This window comes from Dermacentor andersoni, chromosome 2 (assembly GCF_023375885.2).
Source record: "Dermacentor andersoni chromosome 2, qqDerAnde1_hic_scaffold, whole genome shotgun sequence".
NCBI lineage: Eukaryota > Metazoa > Arthropoda > Arachnida > Ixodida > Ixodidae > Dermacentor > Dermacentor andersoni.
In genome coordinates this window covers 11428114-11444052 of record NC_092815.1, presented here as the reverse complement: position 1 = coordinate 11444052, position 15939 = coordinate 11428114, and the positions used below count along the sequence as shown (strand labels likewise).

General features: G+C 43.1%; 2 long non-coding RNA genes across 4 annotated transcripts in view; one reads left to right on the top strand and one right to left on the bottom strand.

The window, feature by feature from the left end:
- The window catches only part of LOC126543015 (uncharacterized), a 16936-nt gene extending 13439 nt beyond the window's left edge, over positions 1-3497 (top strand). Inside the window, exon 3 of the long non-coding RNA XR_008615016.2 lies at positions 2209-3497. This is a non-coding gene — a long non-coding RNA (uncharacterized lncRNA). The remainder of the gene's footprint in view (positions 1-2208) is intronic.
- The window catches only part of LOC126526344 (uncharacterized), a 19158-nt gene extending 3219 nt beyond the window's left edge, over positions 1-15939 (bottom strand). Inside the window, exons 1-4 of one of the 3 annotated variants that reach the window (XR_011892698.1) lie at positions 14618-15932; positions 13563-13687; positions 9307-9373; positions 1870-1998 (exon numbers count right to left, since the gene is read on the bottom strand). This is a non-coding gene — a long non-coding RNA (uncharacterized lncRNA). Of the gene's footprint in view, positions 1-1815; positions 1999-9306; positions 9374-13562 lie in introns of those variants that run through there. The other 2 variants (XR_011892699.1, XR_011892697.1) reach the window with 2 other exon arrangements.

Below are 15939 nucleotides of genomic sequence, written 5' to 3'. Positions count from 1 at the left end.
CTCTTTTCACAACTTTCAAAGAAAAAATATGTGTATATAACTCATTGTATAAGATGCATCTATCTTAACTTGGGTCAGCATCGTGAAATGCGATTGTGCATGTTTATACACTTATCCTAAAATGTCGTACTTACCCATTTCAGGGCACTAAACTTCAGTAAAAAAAAATTTTATGAGCCGCACATTCTAGCAGACAAAATAAACTGCAAGTACATTGCTGGAGAAAAAGAATGTCTCATGTTGGTCTTGCATATATAAGTTATACTGTTCTACAATACGCTTGGACGAAAATGAAAAGAAAATGGTGGCACCTATGGTTTGGAAAATATGGTACCTAAATATTTTGAACGCTCATGAATCAGCTATGTGAATGAAACATGATTGAAACAATCACGATAATTAGGCTTATACCCCTGTCACACGGCGAAAACTAATGTCATTTGAAAATGATGACAATGACGATAGTAAAAAAAAAAAAGACACGCCTCAAACCCACTTTTGTCCAATAATTATTTTCCAGTATGCTAAATTCCACTAGAATATGTGATCATTGTTTTCAAACCGTAGTGTTCGATTACTAACTTGTCGACATTGCCAACGAAGTCGAGTCGAGCTAAGGCAAGCAACAGGGCGAAGTGAACGATAGGCGCGTCCGCTACATCTGCTAAAGTGGTACGAGAAGGGCAGTTGCATGTCATCGCCTTTCTGATGTGCATGCGAGCTTCTAATATCCTCATTCTTCGTGCGTGCCACAGGAAAAAACGCGCACGCTTTTATGCCAAGTCAATTGAAGTGGCCGCGGCCGATGCTCCGGTGAGAACCAACACGACTGCTGCAGCGAAAGCTAAAGATGGCTGTCTGGTCACTGGACTGAGAGTAGTTTTCTGTATTTACCTATGTGATGGACTTCAATGTCGTTAAAGCAATAATTAGGTAATAAAATGGATAGAATAATAGTGATTTTTTGTTAAAACAAAAAAAAGAAGCATGTACTGTTTGCGAAACACTGGTAAACTCGTGGTGTCGAGGATACAGATTCAGTTCCAAACGAATGCGAATGAGTTTGGCGAACTGATTTGTTTGTAAATGTCATTTTCGAAAATGTCCTTACGTTTTACCGTGTGACACCAAAGAAATGGCATTATCAGCGAATGTCATTCATTGTAAATGACATTAGATTTGCTGTGTGACAGGGGTATTAGACATGAACTCGTAAAACAGCTTCAAGTGTCCAGTCAGTACTCTACTTGACTGAAATAATACCTTTAACTCAAAAACCCACATGACTGCAAGCCTTCAAAGCATACGTTCACAGGTGTGTCTGCTCTGTTATGGATGAATGACTGATAAATCAACCATTAAAAATAATTGCTGAAAGCTTTAATTGACAATTTTTATATTGACATTAATCAAATTATGTGCATCAATTCAGTCAGTAACAGTGATGTTTATATTTAAGTTAATCTGGAAATGCTGCACATGTTTTCGATTGCAGACTGTTTTGCCCTTCTATGGTGGCATGCCACTATGGAAGTGGCAATAACTTATGCTATGGAATGTAATTGGAAAATTAAGTTCTAACTGTAGGATAGAAATTGATAACAATGGCAATATTTAGTAAAGGAACTAAATGTGGAAGACATTTTTGCCCTGGGTAGGATCTGAACCACAATCTGCACATGTCCAGTCCAGTGCAATGCTTTTACAATGGTTCAGTAATGTCTTTTGTGCGAACAAGGTTACCAACAGTGAAGGATGAAATTGGCAGCCTAGCTGTAAACTTGGTACACACAATAAATTTCTTCACTTACCTACCTGATAACACTGGTGCAGATAATCCCTATGACGGTTTATCAATGACACCAAACATTGAAACACTTAAATATGTAATCTTGCCTCTTCAAATGTAATGTAATCGTGTAGTGTAATTCAGAAATGTAATCTTGCCTCTTCAGCAGCTGAAGGCTGCATAGCACCATGTCCTTGCAAAGAGCTGACCTAAAAAGAAAAAAAATTGCGACAGCTTGAACTATTTAACACACACCATTGCAAAAGGTTTTTGTAAGTCAATGCAACTCATTATTCAATTAAAGGAATTCTAAATAATGATATTAAAAATGTTCATCAGTGCCCATTTCACTTCCTTGCGTGCTCGGTAATTTTTACTTATGCTTCAACTAATATACACTTTTTCTCTACTCTCTCAAGACAAGCTGCGAGAAGGCGTGTCCATGGATGCAGTACTGGATAATGTGCGGTCCAACGTGGATGAGACATTCCACCGCGTTAACCTGTTAAGCAAGCGGGATCTCCGCAAAATAATGAGGGATGCCAGAGTCTCGAAGACCGAGCGGCTGCACGATAATGACTATGTGAGCGTGCAACTCTGGGTTGAGAGGATGCATAGTGAAAAGGAAAACCCATTGCTCTTCTTTAAACACCAAGGACAACCTGACAAAAAGTGCCATTTTTTTAGAGAAAAAAAATGAGGACCTTTTGGATGACAGAGATTTTATGCTAGTCATCATTACCACACCACAACAGGAGCTTTTCAAGAGGCTTGGAACTGATCGTATATGTGTCGATCGAACACGTGGAACAGCAGGTGAGCAGTACTATATAAATGCATTAATAATAAAAGCAAGAAAGAGGGAATGCTGTCCGAGAATAATTGCAATAGATATGATGAGTAGTATTCCTTCACACATGATATTTCTCTTAATTTTTCATTTGATGGAGTTCTCAATTATCAGTAACAGAGCAAGAATGAATTCAGCGCTCTGTACACTGGTGATATTCCATTGCTACTGTCCTCATCGCTACATGCCCTGCATATCCTGTCTGTATTGTCACCACGGAGTTATAATAGGTCACATAATACAGCTCTTATCACATTTGTCGTGTGGGGATGCGCGACTGTCACACGTCCCCTTATATGTTGTTTTTCCCGCATAGCTTCCGTCTCCTGCATTGCGGCTTTGCCGCGGGCCCCAGGCCACGCGAGAGATGGCGCGAGTGTTGCGCTGCTAACGCCGCCTCATGGCAGGGTTACTTGGGGGCGCAAGGGAGAACACGTTTCCTCTTTGGTTCGGGACGGCAAGCAGCACGGACGTGCCGCCCGTGCGCCGATCCATGCTTCTGCGAGATCGTCTCGTGAGGCCTTGTGCGAAAGAGCCACCGTTCGCGTGACCGTACGCGTGAACGACCAGGCATTGGGATCCAGCAAGGGGCGAACGTATTCGCTCGCTATCCGGTCGCAGTGAGTCGGACTTCCGCAATTTGTCGCACGCCCATCGGCATTGTTTTGTGGATAGCAACTCGGCTAGCAGGCGTTGATCTATGAAAGGTGCAATAAATGCCCTTGTGATTGTCGTTCCTTTGACCCAAGGTACGGGATGAGAATCCCACAGTCTAGAGTGCAGAAACAGTGCATTGCACTGTGTATTAGTGCCTTCTGTCAGAGGTACAGCTGTCTCGAGGCTGTTTGGCATCCTGAACTGTTTGCCAATTAGGCGAATCACTGATTACTGCTACAGTCAAAAGTGCTTTTTCTTGGTGGCGGTGGGTGGTTCCCTAAGGACTGCAAAAACAAAACATTTAGAAAATCAGGCAGTCCAAAAAAAAAAAATTAATGCATGCCTTTTACTGCCATTTAAAGGGAGGTGCTAGTCTAAAACATAACAAGAACCTAGAACTATGAAACCCCAGCTGTTTACATACTCTTATGGTAATTTCAAATACTATATAAATCAGTTTTATAGCAAGTTGCATAGGTAGCAAGTTGCAATGTGTAAAACGTAGGCATTAGTGCCCCCATTTTTTTATCTCTAAACTTCCATAATTGCAGACCAGTGATGGCGCATAATCCTCCAAATCAACTGTAGAATACTGAAATATGTTACCGAAATCGTTATTCACTGTTGTTTTAAAAAGTGCATATAAGTGTTAAATTAGAACCTGTGAAACCATTTCAAAATGTTTAGACAACCAGTAAGTGTTACTCAAGATTTTATCTGAAGTATATAAGTGATGTTCAAGATCAACCCCTCAGTGGTGGTCAAGACAGTTTAGGGTTTCAAGCACAAAGTTGACATTCTGGAGCAGTTTAGGAGCAGAAATTTTTTTTCTACTTCGTGTTCCAAAAGTCTTCTTGGAACACTTGGAGTAGTACAGAAGTAATCTAGCCATTTGGTGGAGCTTATTATTACTGTGCAGTCAGTAAGCGCTGCTCAAGAGTGAAGCAAGACACAAAGCCAATAGCAACCAATTAAGCTTGCCTTCCCAAGGACGGTATACCACGCACATCATGTTGCAAACATTTTTGTTTGGGTAGGCAAGGAACTTAATTTGTACCCGCCCTAGTTGCTTAGTGGCTGTGGTGTTGATCTGCTAAGAACGAGGTCGCAGGATCGAATCTCGGCCAGAGCTGCCGCATTTCAATGGGGGCAAAAGGCGAAAACACCCGTGCACTTAAATTTACTGTAGGTGCACGTTAAAGAACCCCAGTTGGTAGAAATTTCCGGAGTCCCACACTACGGCATGCCTCATAATCAGAAAGTGGTTTTGGCACGTAAGACCCCATAATTTAATTTTTCTTAATTTTGTAGACCAACCACAACACTTATCAGGCTTCTTGGTGCTTGTGCTGTAACAGAAGAGAGTATGTATGTGTGTAAATAAAAAAATGTAAATCATGCAATCTTACAATGGCCCCTTTTCACTGCTGGTATGCTCCACCACGATACATTGCATAAGCCTCTTCCCGTAGCAAGCTATATTGCAGCAAAGTTGACGCTTGAAAACCGGCATTATACAACACTTTCTACAATGGTTGTGCCTTCCGCACTTTGAAGGCAAAGCGTTTCAGCATCCGAAATTTCAGCTGTGCTTATAATTAATTGCCTCTGTGAGGTATGTGGCAGTGTTGCAAGGATACCCGAATTCTCATGCATGTCTGAAAAATAGTTTGTTGGGTGTATTTCTGCTTGGTAATGAAGACGGCTACGACAGTGCACATTAGTGACACAACAGTGGCCAAATGCTCAGATTCCTTTTAAGTAGAGCGCTGTGTGCTTTTATGACTTTGGTGAAGTTAGCATCTGAATTTGCCATACACACACCTGCAAATTATCTATTTATTAAACTCACGCACACATAATATCACTATAATGAGAAATGCATAGTGTTTTAGCTGTTCCCTGCAGAATGTTTTCTGACAACTGCTTTGATGATGGATGGATGAATAAATTTCTTGACGTCTGTCGGTACGTGCGATTAGTGCGCCACTCCCACGTCGGGACAGAGAGGCCATGCCCCTCCGCCGCGTCGCGGGCCCGATGGACAGCCCAGAGCTGTGCTTCAAGGTCCGAGCTGTGTGGAGCTCGGTCCCACTCTTCCTTGGTGGTCCTGGCACCAGGAGACAAGCCCAGAGCATGTGATCAAGGCTAGCTATATCCTTACAGTAGTGACACGCATTGTGAGGGTGCACGTCCGGAAAGATTTTGTGCAGGAAGGCCGGGCATGCGTAGGTGCCTGTCTGAAGCCACCTGTACGTGACTTCTTGTGCTTTATTGGGTGCTTTGTGCGGTAGCGGCATGGTTCTCTTGACTAACTTGTAATGCTGGGTGAGATCGTTGTGACGAGGGGATCACGCTCGCTTGCCCATCCTGCCGAGAGGGAGTCCGGGCTAACTCACAGGGTGAGTTAGATCTTGTGCAGTCTCGTGTGCTGTCTCGTTGAGGTCACTTTTTAAGAACAATATTTGATCACGAATATACTCTTAATGCTTCACACACAAAACAATTTGTTACCTTGTTGTGTCCATGAAAGGGTTGTATTAAGAATAATTTTTGGCAGCCTTGTTGACAGTTTGACAGCATCAATCAGTGAATCCTTAACAGGCACTCTGCAACACTTTTTCAAGAAGGAAAGCCAACCTACTGAGTCTCCAACACATGCGATTTTACATTTTGTCACAACCTTAATGCAGCTGGCACATCTGGGTTCAAGCTTATATAGTGCTAACTTAGGCAAGTTGGCACATGTTGCAGCACTTCATTTGTCTCCTTTATGTCCTATGTGTTGTAATGCTATGTTATTTATTCAAGCTCATACTTCTGAGCAGCAAGCAAAATGCAGTTGACTTCATTCCGTTAATTCGACTCTGACGGGACTGACGAAACAGATTGAATTATCTGGTGGGTCAAATTTAAGAAGATGCAGAAGAAATGCCAACACACATGACTGATTTATTTGCCATGGTTTACGTACAGATTCTAACATGCCCCAGAGTGAAACACACGCCCGCTGCCTGTGTGTCCAAAGTGTAAACTAGCATAGAAAGGACAAAAGCCCCTAAAATGAAAGAGAAATCAAATGCGCACACAATTTTTATTTAAAAAAAAAAACGGACAAGGGTCCAATGTGTTGCACATTGCAACCAATTTTCCAAAGTCTTCTTCGCCGCAATACATCCGTGTTATGCGGTAAAGCATACGAAAATCGCCAAGAAAGTTTTGTTAAAGATGGCACATTAGAAATGGTGAATACCACAATCAGACGTTTTGATCTGTGATTATTGCTTGGAGCTCCTCCTGGGCAGACAGAAAATATGCATTTCCTGCAGGAGATAAAGTCTGTTTCACACATCTACTGTCCTCTAAGGTATGTCACCAAAGGGGTCGCTTATTGGGTTCACTGTAGGGGTCAGCATGCATGCTGACTGCTCAAGTTGGAATTATTGGGTGAAGGCCTATTTTAGTATCAAAATAACCGAAGTTTGGACCTATAGAAATGCACGTGTGTCGGCTGGGACTTTCAGACGAGATCAAATTTATAGGAGTCTACTGTTCTGCAGCCACTGAGCACTGCAGCATGCCAATATTCTGCTATGTGTAGTAGGAGATACATTCTTGCTGCAAAGTCCACTGCCATATGGTACAGTCGACTTCTGTTAATTCGACTCCGGGTAATTCAATCCTGGCCAAAGGTCTTGGCCGGCAGTCATACATTTCTACAGTCCCGAATCTCTTATTTTGATTGTAAAATTGGCCTTCACAGGATAACTTGAACTTGGAACAGTGACTCGCTGTTGACCCCTATGGTGAACCCAATAGCGACCCCTTTAGTGGCAGCTCGGCGATGCGTAGGAAACAATGTATGCATTCAACACGTGTGATCGCGTGTCGACAACTCCCATTTATGCTTGCCATAGGAAACTTTTGAATCAAGAACCATATATCACAAAGTTTAATTACGGTATTTACCCGATTCTAGTGTGTGCCTCATAAGTTAGCACTAGTAGAATGCAATAGTTGTACACTTTTCTTTTCAGTGACACCCGCCGTGGTTGCTCAGTGACTATGGTGTTGGGCTGCTGAGCACGAGGATGGGGATCGAATCCGGGCCACGGCAGCCGCATTTCGATGGGGGCGAAATGCGAAAACACCCGTGTACTTAGATTTAGGTGCACGTTAAAGAACCCTAGGTGGTCGAAATTTCCAGAGTCCTCCACTACGGCGTGCCTCATAATCAGAAAGTGGTTTTGGCAAGTAAAACCCCATAATTTAATTTTTTTCTTTCAATGACAGTGGTAAGCTCCCAGCCATGATTTTGGTATTGCCTGCCATATGCATTCCACCCCATTTTTATTCTAGAGTCTGCCTTTTCATGATCAGGGTCCCTTACGAGCAACTGACTTACTCCTGTACAGACTCTAGAGGCTGACTGGCGATGTGAATTCTTCAACATTGTCTTCTGCATATTAATCTTCAAACCCACTCTAACACTTTTTTGGTTAAGGTCCTCAATCACTAGTAATTTGTCCCCACTGTTGCCGAGATATTCACCATTGATCCGCACTCCGAATGTGCTGCAACTGCAGATTTGATATGGCATTAATCAAAGCCAACACCACCGTGTTATCTCACCACCTTGAACTGACACTCTCACACGCAGATCCACTGGCCACTGTAATCACCATGGCGGGAACGCTAGGCCTAGGTATGCTATTACGGTTCTTGACATTTGGTGCTGTCTTTTTCATTGAAAGAATTCACCGCTGTCAGCAAAGGTACCCACTCTGCCTCTGCAATCCTCGTAAAGCACGGCGCGTTGCATATTGCTAGTCCTCGAAAGGCTGCTTTGCCTCAGCACAGTGATGCTACGCGGTGAAGTGTATGGGACGCAGCACATATATTGTTAGACTCACGTGCACTTGCCGTCTCCTGTCAAGAGTGCAAGCACCTATATGCCTAATAAGTGTACTGGCAGACCTTCAGAGATTTTTCGGACGTGCCTGTGGCGATTTGGGCCCTTAAGGGCAGTAAAAGACATGCATTCATTTTTTTTTTCTGACATTGTAGCGGCCCTTAGGGAGTCTGAAAAATCGGACGGTACAACTGACCAAAAGGATGCTTCATCCATGGGGCGAACACGCAGCGTAACAAGGACAAGAATAGGAAGGACCATTGCATTGAGGAATGATCAGGAAAGGAACTGTGCCGCCGCCTCTTTGAAGGAGCTTGCGCTCAAAAAGCAAAGTGTTGGCTGAGGCTAAGATGCAGGTTACCCACATCCAAACCAAAATAAACCCCTTAAAGCAGTGAAATGCAACACTGAGGCATTATGCGCAGGCTGAGAGTATGTCAGGACAGTTGAGGTTGACTTTCCAGTTGCTTGGAGAATCTCATATGTGACAAAGTTCGGGCATGATACCAATGAGCTTGCTATCAGTTGATACAAATAGCTCTATTTGCTTTTGTATGCATCTCTTTTTATTCGCATTTTAAAATGTTTGACTCTATTTGCCGTGAGCTAGACCACGTTTTTTTCCGTGAAGCTGTCTATGGTGAGGATCTGGCAGATCGCATCCGCGCATAGACCAACAATTTTTCATACGGTGGGCCGATCCCGAAGAAAGTGCAATACCAGGCCAACCCGAGGCAGAAGTGAAGCAAGCATTAAGCACTCCCCATATGTGGGCTGATCCCGAAGGTCGTGAAACGCCAGTCAAACCTGCGGCGGAGATGAAGCAGGCTTTAAGCACTCCCCACACATGGGCCAATCCCATAGGTAGTGCAATACCAGGCCGACCCGCGGTAGAGGTGCAGTTCACCATTAAGGGGCCCACGTACGCAGCTTTGCTGGTCATCCTTCACAGAGTAAAAGGGCACCGAGTTTCTTTCGAAGATATTTTAGTAGCTGTGCATTTTACAAACCCCTCTTTTCAGTTTTCTATTTTGAATAAAATAACCACTACTCCTTACTGTTCAAACTGGATTGTTTTTATTTTTTTAACATGCTTACCAGAGAGTGACAGCATCAGGTGACATGGTGTCAGCCCATCTTGACATAAAACAAAGTTCTGTGAAATCTGAAAAAATCAGGGAATTTGAAAATGTCAACTTGGTAGACACGTTGTTCTTCTAAGCATGCAGTATGGCACATAAGCCTGGAGGTGAACGAAGAATCTCGAGAACATGTTAAGGGCCGTACAAAGAGCAATGCAATGATAAATGACAATGAGACAGGAAGAGAGCAGTGTGGATAGTCGATATTCTAGTAGACATTAAGAGGAAAAAATGAAGCTGGGCAGGCCATGTAATGCATAGGGTAGATAACCAGTGGACCATTAGAGTTGCAGAATGGGTGCCAAGGGAAGGGAAATTCTGTCAAGGATGACAGAAAACTAGGTGAGATGATGAAATTTGAAAGCACAAGTTCGCATCAGCTAGTGCAAGACAATGATAATTGGAGATTGCAGGGAGGCACCTTCATTTTGCATTGAACTTTAAAATAGGATGATGAATGCGTGCAACTCTTTAAAAAGAAATTTGGGCCAGAAATAGCTTGCACAGTTCACCAAGACACGAAACCAAATTCGTATGCTTTGCCACTAACACAGATGTATTCCAGCGAAGCTAACTTATGAAAAGCGGCCACCATTGTGCAATCATCTATTTCATTGTTGGAACAGCTTGCGAAACATAGCATGATATGTTGGAAGGAGCTCTGTAACTTTTTTTCTTTATAGCCGGCTATAATATGCACATGCTGAATTTTTTATAATTAATGCTATGTGATGTGCAAATTAAGCAGTAATTTTATGCAGTATTAAAACGTACCTTAGTGTAACAGTACAATGAGAGACGTAATCAAGAATTTGTATGTATGCACATCTGAGTTCGCATGCAATGCGTGCTGTCATCCTTGAGTGCGCACAGACGTGAAACTGGTGCACTGGTCTTAGTGCAGCTTGGTAGCTCATAGTTTGTGAGGGGATTCGTAATGGCAGTGCTCCACCACGCCACAATGCAGCAGTCAACGCTGAAGAGAGGAAATGCTAATCTTACCAACGCTACACATGCTCAACAGACCAATGAGAGTGCTGACAGGTGAGCTTGAAGCTCGCCAGATCCACACAATTTGTGCGTCGTACATGACAGCATAATCAACATTTAATCATCGATTTATTTCAACTACCATCTACGTCGACGTTGCTTCTTTAGTGTTGATACTTTGTTGGCCCCCCTCCCCTTTTTTCTTCAAGGATACTTCTGACAGTGAAAAATAACACTGAATGTCCACAGGAACTGGCATAAGATGCAACCATTTGTGACCTTTTTAACAGAAACTTGTATTGCCTCACTGGTGTCGGTGTTACCGCGCGAAAAAACCCAAGCTGCGCAAAAATAGAAATTGCTTATCAGGCTGCGGATTCGAACCACCGACCTCTGGGTTGCGAGACCACCATGCTAACCGATTCAGCCACTGTCAGTTCATCAAACGCTGCCTTTAAGGTGGGTAAGTAGAAGCAGCGCAAGGCATGAGCCAATCACGGGCGTCCCCTTCCTCCAGAGGAGGGAAAGGGTGTGTTCGCTCGCCTGACACTCGCAGTTTCCCACACCAGTTCAGGCCCAGCAGTCTGCGTTTGGTCTGTTCTGCCGAAGAGCAGGCTGTGTTGAAGGAATGGCAGTGGGAGCAGGCCACGTGTTGTGCCTTTGGCCAAAGAACAGGCAGTGTTTGATTGATGCCACCGGGAACTTGAGAAAGGGGTCGACGTTGACGTGCCGCCCTCGCCGTGAGGCGTTACAAAAAGCCACAGATCCCAAGTTTCGCTTGCACCCCACTTCGCAGCAGTGGAAGGGCAGTAACTTTTTGGCCTCCATCCTTGTGTCGTAGTCCAAGCATGCTCTTGCTAAATAGAATCATTCTTGGCAACTAAAGCTCAGTGTTTAGGTGCAATTAAAGCTTGTCATTGGAACACTCTCCAGTACTTCAGAATTTCACAATAAGTAGAATACCATTTTGTTGGCAAGTACCACGGCAGAGATAGTGACCTATAGGTAGATACTGAAAGAGCCAGTATAGTAAGAGTTTCATTTAAAGTTGGAGGAATGGTACAACTCTTGGCATTCTGGGGAGTTAAAAAGAGTGGAATTAAGAGATCTCAACTTTGTCAAGCAGGAATGAAATGGAGGGCCCGCCCCATTCTGCAACTTTACTGTGGACCAGTGTATGCCAACATGGCAAGTAAGAAAAAAAAATTGGGTATTTCATGGTGCGTGTAGATCCATAGACTTTTGTTCCCAGTGGTATCTTTTGATGACATGCCCAGGCTTTTTTTTTCCTAGTCACTTGTTACACTTTAATGCGATAAAATCTACTTGAACCTCTTGTGGTTGCAAGATCCGCAGGCGAGCTCGTTCCCTCAATCGGCTGCCATCACCCAGTCTCTACTCGTCACATAACCATATCTTGTGAACATTATATACATTTTTTTTTTTGCCTCTTAGTATTTTGGGTGATATCCTGAGTGATGAAAACAAGCACTACATAAAATCAGCAACATCTATCACTACGACATATTCATAACAATAGTGCAGCCACTACATTATTTTAGCTTTCCATACTAAATAAACTCACTGTGTCTGCGTTCAGTGTGGGCAGAGGTAAGCTTGCACACGTAAGTTTTTGGTAACATTCATAACAAAGCAAACAAGCTTTCAGGACTATAAACCTTTGAGTCACATCAGCTATGTGGGAGCAAAATATACATTCAAAAAACAGGAAAAAAAAGGCACACTTATGTGCCACTAATCGTTTCTTAAAAAGCTGCAAGAATTTTAGGCGGTTTTGATAGAATTATAGCATGGCACAAAACTGATGGTGCTGCGCATTTGGTCACCGCAAGCAGCTGTACATTGTTAACCTCTCTGGTCAATCATGTCTGCTGCAGAAGCATCCCTAGTATGTCTCCTAATTTCAAGATAGTTGATTTGGTGCAGTATCACTCTTTGTTGGCCTTTTTATCAGACTGACGCAGAAGTGGGAGCACTGTACACTGTTCACATTTGCTTTGTGCGCAAAAGATAAATATGCGTTGCATTCACCACTAAGAGAATGTATTTAATGCTGTTCTTAAGTTTACAGCCTTACAGCACATGACACAGATATTCATGACAAATCTGTGCATGTCATACAGACAGCTGAAATTTCAAATGAAACGCCACTTTCCTCCCTCTCGAGAAAGCGCCACACCCAGCCAGAGTCAAGGCAACACAAACAAACAGTGAGACGCAAAACACAGTCGTGTCGCTCGCCATGACGCATTACTTCGGTAAATCGCCCAATTCAGATTGCACAATGCCACGGTGGAAAATGTGCCACGCAACAAAAATGGATAAGAAAAAAAAAGCGGGTGGTGCTAGTCACGTGAACCCGATGTGGTTCTTCGGCTCAAGTATGTGACAAGGCGAGGAAGGAACGTCGCTTGCGGATGCTACTCAAGGCAGAGGGAGAGTGTGTCTCTGTTGGCAGTCACGCTCACCTCATGGTGGTATGGTAAGAGGGCATTCAATTTCTTCTGTCTCCTCTAATAATAAACCAGTTTAAAAGATTATTTCGGTAAAGTAATGCCAGAAGTCTGAAGTCATTACTCCAAACATTCATCATGGATATGAAGTCCAATGCATGTGGAACTGTCGAAAGTGGTTCACTCATATTCTTTTCATCTACTTTCAAGAAATTTCACACTAAATTGATGTAGACCTCTGCATTGTCACAAACAGCAGGAAGCAACCTTGAAGTCCGTTTTGAATTCCTCATTAATGCATGAAAATCCAGGGTGCAGCAGCCAAGTAACAGTCTACTACACATAATTCCATCTTCACCTCTGTGTTCAGGCAATGAAATACAGTTTTTACCATAGCGAACATGAGATGTTCACTTGTTGGAGACGCAGCTCTTAGCCTGTCTACGTATGACTGTGACATTTAAAGAAGATGCCAGTTATTTAAAACTATGTTATTAAAAAAACATCTTTCATGTTCGTAACATGCCTGGAGGCAATAATAACCAGCTTGAAAAGTAATTATGTCCCATGGCTGTATTCGGGTCTCAAGAAGCTTTAAATTGCAGTGTAAACTAAAACTTGCTAGGGGGCCTGATGTAAGGCCCTCAAAAAACAGGCCAAACGGGGCTAAATGTTTCTTCAATAGGATAGAAAGTGCGCTGGAAAGTTAACACCAAATATAAATGAAAATATAATAATTTAGACTTACCACCAGACTTTCACAATTCGAGTCTTGTTCTCCAAGGTGCATTGCCATTCTGACTTGTCCAGCTAGTGAGAAATGCAGTTCATATTGCCTCCGCCAATGTGTTGCACATGCACAAGTGATGAACTCTACAAAATGAGAGCAGCATTGAAGATAAACTGAGCAGCTGAAAGTGCACGCACTGTTGCTTCTACGCACAATATGGAAACTAAACAGCAGAGGTAAATTTCGTTAATAGGATTGCGTAACACTTCATTCCCGTTCATATTGAAACATAAGTCGACTCTGAATATAAGACAACCCCCTACTTAAAGACATCACATTACAGTCCCCTTTATAATGGAAAACTACATGTTCTATAAAAAATTGGGCACTGAAAGCACCATGCCCCGCTTTGCTTCAATTGTTTCGCTTAAACCTTTTGTGTACCCAGCAGAAATTCTAGATTCTAAGCTTTTGTTTTAAATGTAACATACCTCGTCAAATTTGGTGCAGTGGTTGCCGAGAAAAACGAATACTGCGTTTACATGTATTTAGATTGGAACACCCGAGCTAAAGCTTTCTCTTAAACGCGCTCGCCACGCGGAGGCATTGCCGAGCCCAAACCGACGGAGCAGTATGGGATCCACATTTTGTCTGCTGGAGGCACCGCCAAATTATACTAAACAAAGAAACGTTGCGTACACTTAGTACACGTACAATTTTCCTCTTTATAGCGACAATGTAGGGGACTGCGGCTTGCACTGGCAGCCGGCTTTACCTATGCGCCGCCAGTCTGGTTCCTCAGACGTGTAACGATTGCGACAGTGTACGCGGCGGAAAAAGCACCCGGGACTCCTGCAAGACCAGACAAAACCTTGCCTCTGTGCATTATCTAACTCCTTCTCATTACCGTTAAACAAAACTCGAGAACGCAGTCAAGAATTTCGTATTGAGCTGAGAGTACGCTGCACAAGGTCTACTGAAAGACGGAACTTTTAACGACAGCTTGTAGGCTAACTTCAAGATGTATCGATAAGTAACTGTTCAATAACTGTAGCATAAATACGTCCACTTGCCTGTCTGTTCACGCCAACACCGCAAGCTCTTTTCAGAAGCACGAGACAGGCGCTGAAAAGCGTCGAGACATTTCATTCGGCGAAATTAACCGCTTGCATTTCCAATGCAGCGAAAAATCAAGTGAACGATTAGAGTGTATTAACGATTTCGACGATGCAGTCGGCCATTTTGGGAAGCTTTAGGCATGGATCGGCTTGGCTATAGATGCGCAAAATCTTTGGAAGCGACTTTTTTTTTTTGTCGCCAGACGAAAATCACTGCGTTAAACTTTTTTTTTTTTTTTTTTTTTTTACAGAGAAGATATGTTTATACTAAGGGTATGGTGGCTAGCATACACTCTTAAGCATAATTACACCCTTTTGCCACACAACGATAATCGTCATCTGCTTGTCCGCATTTTCTTTCTTTAACGCGGCGAGCCCGGTACTTTCCAGTAACGAACGGCATGCGCGTTATCATTCCCGACAGGAAAGTAACAGGCAATGCTATCATTCTGATAACGCGTGTGCCGTTCGTTACTGTAAACGCCGCCAGAAGTGGGGAGCAATTCCGTGTGTCTTAAATGACGCTTGTACAGTTATCAAACCGCCTAATGTTGCCACTTCTCTGTTGTGCTTATGTGGGCTTTTTTCTAACCTTCACGGTGGGTGCAGCATGTCTAGAGCCGCAGCGTCCTGCGCTCTATGCGGTTGCACGGGACTGGCGGCCACGCATCGTCACACAACCTCCCAAATAACAATAAGAGTCAATTTTGGCACTTGGAAGAGCAGTAAACGAAGGATCCAAAAGAAATGTGATTGTTCCGCAAATATATATTTCTCTATAATTCTTCTAGAGGTAATTCAAAAAACGAAACTATAGTCGGATGCAACTTAAGTATGCAGCGAAGCCCCACCCACGGCCTCATAACCGCCAGCCACTGTTCCTCTGCGAGGCTGCAAATGATTCATACTTCAAACTTTTCCTGCTACGCAAATAAGGCGGTAACCACAAAAATAATATTATTAGCGCATAATTTTATACATTTTCCCTCGCCTATTAAAGTATAATAGGCGAGTATAAGTAAAAATCTATCGTCCTCTACTGCGTCACAAACTACGTGCCCACTAAAACCAAGCGGCCGCCAAAAAATAATCCCTGGATAACCCAAGAAGTAATTCAGGCAAAGCGCCGTCTGAAAAGACTGCGTAGAACAATAAAAATTAAAGGAGGAGACGAATCCAGGGTGACGAAACTTCCTAATGCCATCGCGGAATTCAAGCTTGCAGCCATTATTTTAATGTAAAGTTACCGAGCTTTCTTACTAATAATCCCGGAAGGT